At 36.0% G+C, this 16,569-nt stretch overlaps 1 non-coding gene and 1 pseudogene across 1 annotated transcript; one reads left to right on the plus strand and one right to left on the minus strand.

Moving 5' to 3' along the window:
• The first annotated feature begins 4,990 nt into the window (after positions 1-4,990).
• LOC142342105 (guanine nucleotide-binding protein G(I)/G(S)/G(O) subunit gamma-2 pseudogene) lies at positions 4,991-12,889 on the plus strand (annotated as a pseudogene).
• On the minus strand, positions 5,140-5,246 carry LOC142343354 (U6 spliceosomal RNA). The gene has a single exon (XR_012759221.1). It is a non-coding gene; the product is annotated as a U6 spliceosomal RNA (small nuclear RNA).
• Positions 12,890-16,569: the final 3,680 nt, after the last annotated feature.

Here is a 16,569-nt window from a genome sequence, read left to right on the forward strand (position 1 = left end):
TATCAAATGTAGCTAAATGTTCGTGTGGCAGCTTTGCAATTTTGCTAACTTCCTCGATTTGTTAACTTCCTGTTTTTTTTGTGGTTTCTATTTATATTGTAGGCAGGCAGCTCTACTTCACAGCTAAATCTGGCAATCTGTATTACATTTCGCACGCGTATTACAACTCAAAAACAAACTTTACCTTCTAAGCCTAGTGTCAGCTCTAGTGTTTAGTTTGTAGCACTTTTTAATGTGATGGTTTCAAACACACATCAAGAAAATTAGCAGTTTTATTAAAGTTTCAACGAACGAAAGGAGGACTTACCTGACGAAGGGCCATAGAACAAAACTCAATTCAAATTCAGTTTTGGAGCTATCTTATTGAGCTATCAATCATATGTCAGAAGTAAAGTTTTCCACCAACAGAAACTTGATTCTAGCATCCGCCGACCTCCAACTAATGAACTCGATTGTACCCAGGCCATATAAGATTCTCATCAAAATGTTGATGAAAATAAAAATCACATCTGAGATTCGGAATGTAGAATTAGCTACTGCATTGATTTTGTCTTTTGTGTCGAAATGTTGAGCAGAGAAGAAAGAGGACAAAATCAACACCGATGATCAACGTTTGAGGGACCCTGAAGCAAAACTAAACTACTAGAAGGTATTAAAGCAAAACCAAACAATGTCGATTACTGAAATGACCGAGAGGTTACACTTCAGAGCTCAAGCAATTGTTTTTGCAAGTTCTTCATCAAGTATTAAACCTTTTACTCTGAAAGAAGAAGTTGGGTTCAACTTCAAAAAGACCTCTCCAAAACCAAATGAAAAATTTACGGCTAATAAACGCAACAACAAATGCATTAGGTGTGGAGGTACGCCACACTCTAATAGACCTGTCCAGCGCTAAATAAAAATGCAACACCTGTGAAAAAGTGGTACACTTCTCAAAAATGTGTAGAAGCAAACCCCAACCAAGTAAGTACAATAAACAGAATAACTGTTTTGCAAAGAAGAAAATATTTCTTCAGAGCAAGCATGGCAGAGAGTACTTGGTAGAGACCTTCTACCCAAGCATGGTGTGAACAACATCAGATACTAGCTTCTACTTGCTGTGAAGGGTTACAAAACTCATGTGAATTTAATACCAGGATCACAGCCAATGTTCTGCAAAGCCCGAAAAATACCTCTGCCTCTTCAAGACAAGGTCACATAGAAGCTGGAACAGATGGGCAGACAGGGCATCCTTGAACCGGTACAGTCAGGAGGTGTCGCTAATGCATCTCCAGTGGTGTGGCAGAGAAAAAAGAGTGGAGAACTGAGTCTTTGTGTTGACTTGAAAGTGCATATCAATGGCAAAGTCAAAGACTACCCAAAACTAGACATGGAGACTATCTTCCAAAACGTACATAGGACCCCATACTTTGGCAAAATTGACCTCTCAGTTGGCTACAATCAAATTGAACTTGACGGGGAGGCAAAAGATATATGCACAATCAACAGATCTCAGTGGCCGTTCAAGATGTGCCGACTACCTCATTGAATGAAGAACTCGTCTTCAATATTCCAGAATTGCATCAAATCAACACTCAAAGGAATCAAAGGCGTTGTGATCTTTCAAGACGTTGTGCTGGTCTGTGGAACTACCAAGAAGCAAATCGACAAGAGAATGCATGCAGTCAAGAGTCGACTACGTGAGAAAAAGTTTACAATTAATGAGAACAAATTTAACTAAAACCAGCAGATAGCGTTAGTTTTTTGGGATACTCAAAGGAGGGAAGAGCACCAGATCACAAACTTGTTGAAAAAATAAAAAGCAAAAGCACCAACTAACAACAAACAACTCGAATCGTTTGTTGGGCTAGCTAATTTTTACGGAAGAATGATTCCTGATTTTGCAACGAAATTGATACCCTTAAATACCATGTGAAATAACGATGAAAAATAGCAATTTCACATGGGGCAAAATGCAACAAAAATTCTTTGAAGACATAAAAATGAATTATGTGCTAACCCACTAGTACAGCCATATAGTCTACAAAAAGAAGCAACAGTTACTACTGACGCCTCTGAAAAAGCCATTTTCGCAAGAAGGACATCCAGTCATATATGTATCGAGAAAATTGACTCCAGCGGAGCAAAACTACTCGAACATAGAGCGGGAAGCACTGGCAATTGTGTTTGTGGTCACAAGACTAAAACAATTCCTTCTTGGAAGACGATTTACGCTACAGACGGACCACAAACCACTGAAATATCTCTTGCACCAGACGAAGAGATCCCGAAGATAGCATCAACTAGAATCACAAGATGGGCAATTGCTCTAATGGGCTTTGACTATGAATTGAAGAACTTACCAGGAGAGCAGATTCCTCACGCGGATGCTTTGAGCAGAGTGGATTGAGTGTGCTTGGCAGATGCGATCTAGTGTGCTTCGCAATCAATAACATCTACTCCACTCAGATTGATTTGGTGACCCAAGCATAATTACAGAAATCAAATTTAAATTTTTGAGTTTAAAAAATGTTAGTTATTAAAAAACTGCTCGCATCTTTTGTTTTTATAATTAGTCTTCTGGAAGAAAATTCAGCCAGCAGTTATTGGCAGAGATCCCAACAATCATGCTTAATCAAATCAACCAAAAGTTAGTCACAACGGTAAATATCTTTTGATGACATTTAACGGAACCTTTACTCTGAAATCTAATCTCATTTAATAGAATATCAAAGGTAATTTTCAATCATCGGGTTTCAAGTTTTTCTTCTTTTTCCTTAAAGTTAACTATAATTGACATTGATATCGTTCAGTTTTCTGATGATCCTATCCCTACTATCATAAAAACTAGTTAATTGTCTGCCGGTGTCTATTTTTTATACCTCAGCGCCCTTCGATTATAAAAAAATCTTGACACGCGGATTTTTTTTCTGAAGACTATGTGACTGTTTCCATTTCAATCTCCTTTTTTTCAAAAAAAAACGTACTGTTATATGTTGTTTTCAAAATTATTTCGTTTGTTAAAAGTAATCCATAATTCTACATTACACGTACTAAAGTGTTAATCAGCACTGGGCAATTGTAAATGCAAGTCTTCCATGTAATATCATTTAGTCGCTTTCTCGCTTGAATTTTGCTTCTTTCAAGCGTATTAGAACGGCGCAAAAGACAAAATTTCAACAGTCTCGGTGGCGTAGTAATGAGGACGAACATCTATCGAGACGGCGCGCGTGGGTGCGATCCCCGTAAGCAACATTATTTTCGCACGTGTATTAAGACTTGCCAAATCATGGCCAAGTCTGACAAGTCTTAAATGTGTTATGATCATAGCTCTGAATCAGTACTGATATCTAGACTTGGAATTAGACTTGCCCAATACTGATATTGACTTGGCGTTCAGTACGGGTATTGAATGCTTGCTATCGTGACCATGAAAAATTATTCCTTTATTTATTATTCACAAACTTCTGAAACAAACAAATTTATTGAACATTTGTATAAAACTCTCATAGCCGTGGTTTATCAGAAAGCATTTTCAAAATTTTGGACGAAATAACACAAGAAGGAATATCTATGTGGCACGCCTACAGGTCTGAAGTGTTGTTTACAACAATAACCCAGTATACTTATCTGGACCGGTACGCTAACTCTGTATTATAATCATAATAGAAGGGGGGAGAAATTTCCAAATCAGATTTACCTAATAATCGTCAATTAGCTATTTTGAGCTAACAATGCCAAAAAAGAAGGAAAACTATCGGATTTTTTCAACTATTGCCCTCCCCCCCCCCCCTTTGGTACCTATTAGAGAATCGCCACCCCTTTTGTGCTATACTTTACCACAATATTATTTGGCCTACAGCTTAGATAGCCGAATCTCAGTTTAAGTGCAATTGCGGACCGCTGTTCACGGCCATGCCTTTCACGCGCTGTGGGATGTAATCCGGAATTCGCGGGTCGGTTATCGCGGCGAAGCAGCGACGCGCGCGAAGCGCGCCCACCGACCCGCCAGTAGGAAATTCTTTTCGCTTTGTATTCCATTTCGGCTAATTGTCCTAGCATGGCGCATTTTATTCTATCCAGTTTAACACAGTATGAGCATACACGGAAAGTCGTCTCTGATTGGTTAATAAATCGCTCGCTTAAAATCTATTCAAGAATACCCCCCCCCCTTTTGCAAAAGGGGGGGGGGCAATTGTTGAAAAGATCCAAACTATCTTTCTATATTGAGATCTGAAAACTGTTTGAAATTTTTCGGCGTTTCAAATCAACGGTCAGCATTTTTACCTTCTCTTATAAATTAAAGCTTCCCTAACCCCACGGACTAACTGTTACAATACAGACTCGGAGGCCACGTGAAAAATGTTTGGCAAAGATTTCTTTAGAATAAACGGTGGCCCACGATGAATTTGCATATTAGGTGGTTTTTTGTGTAAGTTTTTTGTTCGAATTTCGTGGGTTGCACATCCTTAGTTTACAATAAGAGATTTTGTAGGGGTAGTTTTCATCAAGTTCACAGGAACTCTTTCGCGCTAACGCTTCAAAATCTCGTTAGAAAACGCAGGGAACATTCGTTCAAGCGGAAATTTAAGTGGAAATTTTGCGCGTGTTTTGAGACAGCGCCTAATGTAAGACATCCAAAACTGTCATTGAACTTAATTAGTTTAAAACGTCTTCTAAGCCGTCGTTCCTTATTAGATTTACTTCACATTCATCTTGTTCCATCGTGATCAGTTCCTTATAATTTTCCTTATTTTCATAATTGCAGCCAGAAGAGCGGCGGCCAGAGAAGCTAAGCAAAATTTTGATTATACACTCGCTTTATTCATTAGCTTGCTTTCACACAAAAAAAATAGTGGAATTTAGACAAAAAAATTTATGTGATACAATTTGCGAGTTTCTATGAAAATCACGAGTAAGTTTGTGCTTTTGATTCTGTTCGAATATACGTGCCCGAGAAGGAAATGTGTTTGTAAGTGGCGGGCGCTTACTGAATACTAATTTTTGGGCTGACTGAATTACTGCTCACCATTTCCGAAAATCCTACGACAAATTTCTGGGTGATGTATTGACGTGCAGTCTAACGAAGTACGAGGTAGAATTACGTGAACAATCTATTTGAGGAAAGGTCAGTATACAAATTCTGGGTATCAGGAATTGAAAAATATGGAACGCTTCACGATTTTGCGTGTCATCCTTGCGCAGGGGCCATGCTAATCTTCTCTGTATCGTTCCAATTTTAGTATATGTGCTGCCGAAGCTAGCACGAATACCTACAAATGCCTATTTGACCAATTCTTTCAATCAAAAATTTGAGTATATCAGCTAGATTTTATCTGTACCATAAAATTCTCAATTATGATCAAAATTGACTTATATTTGATTACCATACTAATTAATAACGGTGAAGTATGTCCAAAGGTTCAAAACGTTGTTTCCTATCTGCTTTGAGAACTTTTAAGGAGTGATCTAAAAACTGAGGCTCCATAACTACGTTATACACATTTGTTTGAGAACTGCATGTAAAATTTTGTATAATATAATGCATATTGTATTTAGCTAAATGCATATAGATATATACAACGACGTGATCGGTTTATATTCTTCTCTGTTGAAACAACATGAACAATGAACGCTGCGGTGTGAATCACATTGTGTAGTATATAGTCTGAGCTCACAACTAAATAGACGTCTCACTAAGCAGAAAGGGTAAATTTCACCTAACGCACATAAATAACAGGAGAAATTTCGGGTCTTTCCCATTAGCCCCCCAGTTTAGTGGTCATATAACCTATAGCCCCCCCCCCCATCATGGTAAATATAATATAATGGGGGGCTATATTTTCATGGGGGGGGGGGGGGGGGGGCTATAATGGGAAAGACCCGAAATTTCAATTAAAATACCAGAATATTTTAGTTGAAGTGGATCTTTGGGGCACAAATGGAAAAGATCCATTCAAGCTAAAACCGTACGGTAGTTGGATCTTTACAACTATTGCCCCCCCCCCCCCCTTTGGTACCTAGTAGAGAATCGCCACCCCTTTTGTGCTATACTTTACCACAATATTAGTTGGCCTACAGTTTAGATAGCCGAATATCAGTTTAAGTGCAATTGCGGACCGCTGTTCACGGCCATGCCTCTCACGCGCTGTAGGATGTAATCCGAAAATCGCGGGTCGGTTATCGCGGCGAAGCCGCGACGCGCGCGAAGCGCGCCCACCGACCCGCCAGTCGGAAATTCTTTTCGCTTTGTATTCCATTTCGGCTAATTGTCCTAGCATGGCGCATTTTATTCTATCCAGTTTAACACAGTATGAGCATACACGGAAAGTTATTAGTCGTCTCTGATTGGTTAATGAATCGCTCGCTTAAAATCTATTCAAGAATAGCCCCCCCCCCCTTTTGCAAAAGGGGGGGGGGGGTGGGGGGGGGGGGGGGGGGAATTGTTGAAAAGATCCCGGTAGTTTTGCCCTACTGCCCTTAACTTTTAAAATTCAGGTAACTTCTAATTAGCACGTGCAATATTTACTTCATAATGACTTGCGATTTACGATGTAATAGTACGTGCTAACACTTGGGGGGGGGGGGGGGGGGGGGGGTGCCTAATGGACTAGGGTATGGGGTACAACCGGAAAAGATCCAATCTTTTGTCTTTCCCATCATATCCGTACCCAGATTAGTAGCCATATGACGTATGACACACAGCCCTACGAGAGTAACTTTTTGGTTTTGAAAGAGTATGTAGAGTGATGATACATATAGTCGAGAATCTTGCCGAGCCAAATTCGACAATATCGTTCTCTTTCAAAACCAAAAAGTTGCTGTCGTAGGAATGTATTTCATAGGTCGCAGGTTTGAACCTCGTACCAGTAGGGAGGCCTTCGTGCCTTGTTTGGAAGCCGGGATGTCATGTAAAAGACAATTAATGGTATGTTTGGTACCATATGGATCTTTTCTGTCAAGGTGCAAAACAAAGAATCTATTTTGCACCCCCCCCCCCCCCCACCCCCTCCTCCTCCATTTTAGTGCTCATATAACTTAAACGCCCCAAGTCGCACGTGCTATTTTTTACAAAGAACACGTGCTATATAAATACACATAAGTTCTAATTAGGGGTATAAATAAACAGTGGGTGGGGGCCAAAACAGATTAGATCCGAATTAACTTCAAATTTTCAGTTGAAAAGTTTTAAGTGAAACAGCTAAAAATTTGGCAACACTAAAACAATTTCCAACAAAGTTGAAAATGCAGCTGATGAACTGTTCTCTGGTCAATCTTATGAAAAACTAATGAGCTCTCCCCTATGAAGTAATTCAAAGGTGAATATATGCTCAGTAATCTCAGAGCGCGAACTATGCAGGAAAACGAGCAGAAACGAGTCCATATTGGCTCCATACATGGTTATACTTTTTTGAACTTCTGAAGGAAACTAGAAGAAGCTGCAAACAGATCACCTTGCTCTTTCATTGATCTTGTCTACTTGCAAATACCACACACGCAATCCCAAATAAGGTTTATGAAGGTAGGTCAAAATTAATAGCGCAGCACTTGGAGCCTTAGCGGTTGAGGCTGACTAAGACTTATAATTTTTGCAAATTGAATTACCTCTACCTCAGATCTTGAAATGCGAGAAACGAATTCAAAGCACCTCAAAATTTTAGTACATCAAACTTTCAAAAGCTACCTTTTCGACAGTAAGTATTTCTGATTTTTGGTTGACTGGTGGCTGAGGTATACACTAATTTGTTCATAATTTCGTGGAAAGTAAAATTTAATTGATGAATTTTTCAAAAAGGGATATCGCCTAAACGAGCTATAAAGTTTGTCTGACGTACCTCTTGAAAACTTTTTTAGTTCATAATTGTAAACTGTTTTCTAGGAACTTAATTCAACTATTCAACCATACTGCTGGAGAAATCTGATAGGATCCACATGAAAGCCATGTACCTAGAGGCGCACAGATGAAAAATAAACAAGCCAAATAATTGGTAGGAAAATAAGTGAGCAACGAAAAAATATATTCTTGGGCCATTGTTTGGAAACTCAATGCTAAGAGTTGCAGTGCTGGGACAGCTAAAATAACATCAGTTAACATTTGATTTTACGTAATTATACTATTCATTAGGCGAAATTCAACAAGATCAACTTCTTATCAAGCTCCTATTTCGTTGAGTCTGTGAGAGGGAAAATGGCACGTTCTGATAATACTCTGTGCTCAATAAGTGGGGCCACTTGGAATATTTCGGGTACAAGTTTGAGCAAGTGATATCTTTTAAAAGTCTAAAAACGGTAGAGTAATTTGCTGAGAAATGTTTTTCTAATTTAGTTTTTTTTTGAAATTTTGTGTACAGAAAAATTAAATAAGTTTTGACTTCAACTGGGCTAAAATTGACAAGTATTCTGCCTAAAATGAACCTGGTTTTTATTTTTTAAAACTTCTATTATGGATAATTTGTAATCAAAAATCATTATTAGTATTAATAATAGTTATAATTTTGTAATTTGTAATCAAAAATCATTATTAGTATTAATAATAGTTATAATTTTGTAATTTTGTAATTTTGTTTTTTTGTATATTTTTTCTTGTTTTTTCTTTTGCATCATTTTATTTTTAAAAAAGATATCGATTTTTGACCAATCTGGAGGTTCTTTTTAGGAATTGGTCTTATATTGTCGCATAAATTGACTGAAGCTGTTCCTTGAATTGTTGCGATTCAACATGATGCTCTATTTAGCTCTTTTCCATTAGTGTTGTTTTGGGAAAATGGTTTTACTGTAAGGAAAAAATTAGTATTGTAGGACAGACTGTTTTTGGCTACGAAATCAATCAAAATTTTAAAATTAAATGGCACACAGAACAACAGTTCGTAAAATACATTACTATTTAGTTTCCCCCTTTTTTATTTTTATTTCTGTAAAAATGGATAATTTTTTCTATTATCAAAAATTTTCCTAACACTAAAGCAATGTTCAAGCGAAATAGAGGAGGTGACTACATTATTGAAACAACTTTTGGGAAAGGAATCTAGATTTAATCGCGAGAACCGATTACCAATTGTGTAAAATTGATTTTAGTGTACTTTTGTCCTCTATATCGCTGAAAGTGTAGCAAAAAAAGGTCAGGATCAGAGGAGCCGAAACGTGATGTGGAACCTCATATTACCTGCCGAGCATTCTTGTTGTGCTTTAGATTTTGTGAAGCTTGAAAAACTACGATCTTTTACAACTTTTTCACTTAGTCAAGTTTACAAGTTATAACCAAGTTTATAACAGTGACATTTTGAGGACAGATCTGTTCGCACACTGTTGGAAGCAATCTCACACAACATATGTCACCTTCACAAAGCATAAGGAAGCTAAAAGGAAGTAACTTGAGCGTTGTGGAACAAAACCAAACATTTCACGCTTTTGTTTCCATTGAAAATAATACTTTGCAACGTTTAATGTTTGACTTTGTTGTACCATACGGTTCCTGAGTTATAAACAGCGCAAAAGAAAGTATGTGATGTATCTTTCCTTATAAAATTCATGCCAACGTTTTATTGAGTAAAGGAAATTTATTTCTTTATATATTTTTTGTATTTGAAGCATATTTTCCCCTGTTGCATTTCCGACAGTTTCAGTCAACGTTACTTAATATTATCGGCCCAATTTTTGGCGATCAAAATAGGTGAGTTGATAGTCAAACTGGCCTTTGATCTATACTGGTTACAAAATAGTTTCAAACTCGTTAAAAATTATGTTCAATGTCTCAGAAATTGTACAGAAAATTGTAACATTACATAACATTCGAAATTCTGATTTCCTTCTTCAATCAGAAACCGATTTTTCTGCTTGTTTCATTGTCAGAATGCAATCGGGTCCAACACGATCACGCAATTGTAAATGTTTTTCTACTCAAGAAGATTTAGATCTCTTAATATTTATAAACAATTTGAAATACGCACATTTGTGAAAAGAAGTTTAAAAGTTAAAAAATAAAAAGTTTCACAAGTAATCTTAAAAAATTTTAAATGGAAAAGAACTTATGGATATCATATTTTAGTTCTCAATTTTTTGGTTTGTTTCTCCCCTCAATAACTCTATTTTATCCAAAAAAAAATGAAGAGAGTCAGAGTTTGCATCCCAACTTGACTCCTTAGGTCATACGGGCGTAAGCTTGATGAGCTTGACAGCTCTTTTGATGTACATGCTGTTTGTGTAGTGTTTTGTTTTATAGTTTTGTTTATGCTTAGAGCAGAATTATTTTTATACTAATTTAACAATAAAAAAATTAATAAATTATATTTGAAGGAAATATATTTAGTTTTGTTTTCTATTTTCAATTACACTTGAATTTTTTTATGTTAAAGCTCGCATCTGCGTATTTATCAGCCAGTAGCTGAGCAAGTCCGGAAAAAATTGGCACTGCGTACAAACTGTTCTTTTTTGAGAGAATACAATAAACAGTCATTTGATTAACCTCAATTTTAAGAAACAAAAAAAATATACTCTTTGGAAGAAAATTGTCGTACTGATTAGTTGAACTTGATAATTACGTCGATTAGTAGATTTCTTCGATAATTTTTAAATAAATTTTAACAACAATTGTTTAAAAAACAATGTTGGAGAAACAATGCCGTTAAAAAAGAACTTCGATTTTTTTTGAGACAATTGACATATTTTGATAGTGCTTTGGAACCCAAACCGCGTCCAAATAAAATCAAATAGAGGCCAAATTTATAAAGAATAAGAACGATTATATGCCATAGAAAGTTGTCAAACTTTTACGAATATAAAAACAAAAACTAAAATATTTTTAAAGAAACACCTAGAAATTTATGCATAAAAATTGCGCTTTTCAAAAAATTGTTGAATCCTGGCAGTAAAAATGCAAAAAAGTCTAGGCGCTTGAATATCCAACCCAAGGAATGAATCTCTTAGCACTTTAAATTTAGTGACCAGTTCCTTTCTATCCATTACAACCCCCATGAAACTAATTATTAGCAAATATGACAACAATAAAGTTCTCATGATCTTGTGCGTGTCACACACTGTTCACAAATCTGCTTTTGAAAAAACAGACACGCATCATATTTGCATGTGTGAAATATCGTTGAAAAAGTTTTATCGTTGCAGTAAATTTAGTGTTCTAAAAAACTTACGAAAAGTACGGGAACTGTGTCAAATCTCAATTTGAAAACAAATCGAGGGAAACTCCTTTCATTTTTATTATTTTTACTGTGGCTAAAGTGTATGACAAGATAAATAAAATTCTCAGATTTTTCTGAAAAAATGCGTAAAAAACGTGCTAGAATTTTTGGCTATGACCAAGATAGAGGTAAAAATAGGCACCACATATAACTAAATTATTGGGCACTACAACAAATGTTGAAATATAATGCAAAAAGCGGACCTCTAAAACGAATTTGAGAAAGAGTAAAAGTTCCTATTCTGAAAATGGGGGTGGAAATCTATGGCAACCATAAAAAAGATGGAACATTGACGTCTGAATAGATTCAAACATATTTCTACGCTTTGAGGAACTATATTCTATCGTGGAAAATAATGCAGCAAAATTTAAAATTCGGGCGTATTATGTCACTTGCTTCGACAAAACTCAGAGTTTATTGAAATTTGCCTTTTCGGACATTGGCCACGCAATGATGTGGTAAAGTTGTTCCCGCTTAACTCATCATGCATCTTTCTTTGATTTCATACAAAATCATCTATGATTTGTTGATCGCACAAAGATCATATACGGTTTCCCAGTCCGAAATAGGCCTCTGATCAGACCGTCCCAGACAAAAGTGACCTCTGATCAGACCGACCCAGACTGAATTGTCCTCTCGTTAGACTATCGTGCGCTCGAAACTCGTATGCACTTAAAGTGCGCTGAAAAACCTCTTCTGATCAGACTAGTGGGCGCTCAAAGGTCTGATCGGACACTAGTCCTTTGAGCGCACACTAGTCTGATCAGAAGAGGTTTTTCAGCGCACTTTAAGTTCATTCGAGCTTCGAGCGCACGATAGTCTAACGAGAGGACAATTCAGTCTGGGTCGGTCTGATCAGAGGTCACTTTTGTCTGGGATGGTCTGATCAGAGGCCTGATTAGATTAGAGTGCGTTCAAACCCACCTCTGACCAGTCTAAAGTGCGCTCGAATTTACCTCTGATCAATCTAAAGTGCGCTCGAAGTTGTCCTTTATTAGACTAAAATATTAGAATTCTTCGTTTTCATGCAGGACCTTACTAAGGAATCAAGTATGGACGGTATCAGTATGAATTAAAATATGATCTTTGCTATGTTTCAGTGCTGATCTTACATAACGCCGGGTTCCCTCGGTGTTATTTCTGAAATCTACTCTTTTTATACCCTCCTAATGAATCAACGCCCCAAATCAGATTTCCCGTATTTTTAGGTCAAGTTATGGAAAACTTCACCATAAATATCAAACTGGAGTCTGTCCAATATAAACAAATGTTTCAGTCGATACGATATTTGGATTTACTTGCTCGAAATCCCTACTTACAATGAGTCATCAACCCTCCACCCCTCAACCCCAAAATGGTCTCACGCCCTCAAAACTCTCCGGAGCAAAGCTGAAACTAATGGCACAAATTGAGCAGTTGAAGATTGAGGCTTCATTCCAGCGACAACCGGCATCAGGCACAATCGCAAGTCTGGTCAAGTTCTGTACTTTGAACAGTCCGGACGACCCTCTCTTGAATGGAATCGAGACGTCAGAGAACCCGTTTATCGAGAAGACCTTTTGCTGCTCTATAGTTTGAACTCAGAGCGCTTTTTTATTTGAAGTTATGAAAATTGGAAAAGTTTGCAAATAGCTGTTTAAATTCATTAGTTGTATGTTACCGGATAATATTGTACACAAAATGTGATTACATCAAAAATAGATTTTTATAGATTTTTAGTGATACTGAGAGGTACAAAATTAGGTTCAATACTTTTCTCCTATCTGAGGTTCAGAACCTTCTGACCCCGGGCGAAGACTCGATACTTATCATTACTGGGTCAATAGCTGCAGCAGGTGCAGGCGGAATATTTAGCAAAATATGCGTTTTTTAAGTGAAAGAACGTGTGGAAATTATTTTCAACGCTTGTCAATACATTTCTTAAAAAAATTCAGCAAAATTTTGTAGCATATCTCAAACATAAAAACATAGCCCGCAGATTGCAAGGAAATAGACGCCGTTGATGCGCTTGATGCGCATCGGGATTGAAACAGAAAAACAAAAAAAAAGAGATAATTTGACCAATTTTTTTTCCATTTTTTAGTGTCAAAAAGTAATCTAATTCGTGCAGTTTCAGTTGGATTGTAAAACTATGTTTAATTCAGCATATAAACAGAAAGCTAATAAGCTTAATATAAATGCCAGTTAGAAAACAATCTAATAAACTATGATAAACAATTTCTCGATGACTTAATGACCGGGCTTCTTCGGTTTATCCCATCTCTTTTGATTTTGCTCTTTTGAACTTGACTGTACTCACTGTCTTGCGTAATTCATTGTGTAAATGGATTTGAAAACCATGCAGTTGAAACAGTCAGTGAGGTAAGTCAGAAGTCAAACGTGAAAGTCGTGCGTTGTGTAAAACGAAAAACGTGATCAAAAGGTAAAGTGAATTCAAAAAACATAGCAGGACAAATCCTGACGTACAATTCAGAGAATTTTCATTAACTAAACAGAAAATTAGACCAAGAACGGACTATGAATGGATTGAGAAAACCATTTAGAAAAAAAATTGAGCCCAAAAATTGAAAAAACAGTAATAATAGAAGTGGAATTGCCGCATGTGAACAAAAAACCACTAGCAGGAAAGCGAATTTTTGTTCAAACTCCGTTTTCTCACTCTACTTCAATATTAGAGAGAAGAATTTCACGCCACAAAATCACTCGCTTTTTCGCTCCATTTTCAGTTTCGGCGTGACCAAAATCACTACTCCAATTGGACTTCAAAAATCATAAAAATGTGTGAACAGATCTTAAAAAAAGACAGCGCCCCAATACAATTCAACTTCTTTTGAGTTTTAAAAAGGAGATCGCCTAAATAATACCCGTTTGAGAGGATGACGGCGGCTATTAATCAACACTACCAAAACCCTTGTATTTAGCGCTCTCCGAATAATCTTAACATAATTTTGGAACATTTTGAACAAAAATTCAGAACATTTTTTGCATAATTTCTGCCCGCATTTAAAAACTCCAAAATTTCTGCACATTTCAAGAAAAAAATTTACAAATCAGAAAAACAGGGAATTTCAATGCTTTCAGCACATTCCTCAAAAAACGTTCTTCACCTTTCTTAGAAAAATTTAACAGTTTTAGGACATTCCTTACATTAATTCAACACTTCACAACTCAGCACACTCTTTGCTTTGCCTATATAACTGTCGTAAGAATTTACAAATTTTTATAAAGGAGATGCAATATCAAGATTTTTAATAAAAGTACTAATTTTATTATAAATTTATTATAATAGTACTACTTACTTTTTATTATAATAGTTATAATTATAATAAATTTTATTATAATAGTACTACTTACTTTTTTAAACTACGGACGACTGCGTTTAGAAGTTCAATTGAAAAAATAACCAGATTTTTGTTTCTATGGAGAAAAATTTTAAAATAAATTTGGACACAATTTTTTCTTTTTAGCTTAACTTTGATCAGGGTTTTACAATATTATTTCACTTTCCGGTCATTTCAGACAACTTGTGTTTTTTGTGTTTTTTCAGTGTATTCCAGAGCATCAATTGTAAAATAATTATAACGATGTCTCCAAATGGCAATAAACAGCTGCGGGCTTTAAGTCAGTTTTTGAGACCATTTACGCATTTTTTTAGTTCTAAAATTTGATGTTTTTCTTTTATGATATTAATATTTAAAACAAAAACAAACTTAATGGTACTAAAACTGATTGAGATCAAAACAATAGCAATTTAGTAGATAAAGCAGTTTTAATTTTTGTTCTCGTTAGACACAATAATGTTAGTTTCAAAAAGAAAAATAATAATACTAATTGTTATCATGAATTCAAAAAAATAGTAATGATGTAATTATTTGAATGACTTCCTAATAATATAACTCATAACTCTCCACGTTAAATATATTGATCGCCAAAATAGAATTAAAAAAACCTATTTGAGCATATGGTTCCCTCTGACAACGTGGAATCGGATCAAAATAATAGATAAGACCACAATAAAATTTGATACTTTCAGCCATAGAAAAAAATTGAAAAAAATTGTTCAAGGAAAGAGCTGGAAAGTTTTTTTTAAAAAACGCCAGAGATGCCGACGATCTGTAAGGAAATTATTGGAAAACTTTGTGATAATTGGCAAAAAGTTTTAAATTGGTAATTTTTAAAGGAAAGCTTTGAAAGCGTGTAAAAAACCTAAAGTGATTCGTGATTCATTTTTGTGAGCAGTGTGTTGAAAATCTGCAAGATAAAAAACGAAAAGTGCTGAAACTCTGTAAGGAAAGTGTTTACTATTTGTAATTTAAATGACGAAAAAAACTGAAATTTTGTGAGAAAAACGTATTAAATATTTAAAAAAATGCGTAGAAAGTGTAAAAAAAATTATGCAAAAATATCTGGAAGTTATGTTAGAAAGGCGAGAAAAACGTATACGATAAGGGCAGAATATATGTAAAAAAAATTAAAATTTTTTGAAAAAGCAGAAACTTTGAACAAAAATGCGCCAAATAAATCAATACAAACAGCCAAACATGCCTTTTGCCAAAAAAAAACAAAAGATGGAGCTCAATTTGTGGTTAGATGACGCATTGCTAGAGGAGCAAGAAATTTTACAAGAGATCGGGGACAGTGCCTAATCTGCGGTGCTGAACGCTATGTAAAAAAAGTCTCAAGTTGACAAGTACTGAATTCATCTCAGAAATGCGTTGAAATATTAGCGCATTAAGCGGATATCTTTGTAAATATTATCCACCGAAATGTTCTTTTTTCAGTGGTTATCAGCAAATTCCTTTATTAATTTTCAACAAACTCCTTGACGAGCGATACTTGCTCTAGACACGCTTTTCCTCCCCATATCTTAACAACGAACCAAACTGACAGACAGATGAAAATCAAATGGATATATAGCTTACGTAAAAACTAAATATATAAATAATAAAATAAAATAATTTGTTCCTGCGTAATCGCAGCGGAACAGCATTAGGCCACAGCGGCCTGTTCTCAGCTGCCCTTTTTCTTATTATTCCCCACATTTCAGACTGTTCTTTTTATGGGCATCATTACTCTTTTTTGGTGACGATGGCCACTTTTTTGCGTCTGAAACTTTCACGTGGTACCATCATTGCAGCCAACATTGGTCAGGCTATGGTCAACCTGAAGCTATGGTTAAGTAAGGGCTCATCCTTTCACAGACAGCTTCACAGAGGCAGGGGATTGAACTCTCAATCATTGGCGTGATCTTAAAATTAGCTATTTGTCATGCAATGAAGTTACTTATAGATGGTTCCAGATACACATGGGCAATGACCAAACGGTTGGCTCTATTCATTATGTCGGCTCGCACAACATACAACATGCGAGACCAAAATTAGTACGAGAAGAGGAGTGT

This window comes from Convolutriloba macropyga, chromosome 7 (genome assembly GCF_964194025.1).
Source record: "Convolutriloba macropyga chromosome 7, txConMacr16.3, whole genome shotgun sequence".
Classification (NCBI taxonomy): domain Eukaryota; kingdom Metazoa; phylum Xenacoelomorpha; order Acoela; family Convolutidae; genus Convolutriloba; species Convolutriloba macropyga.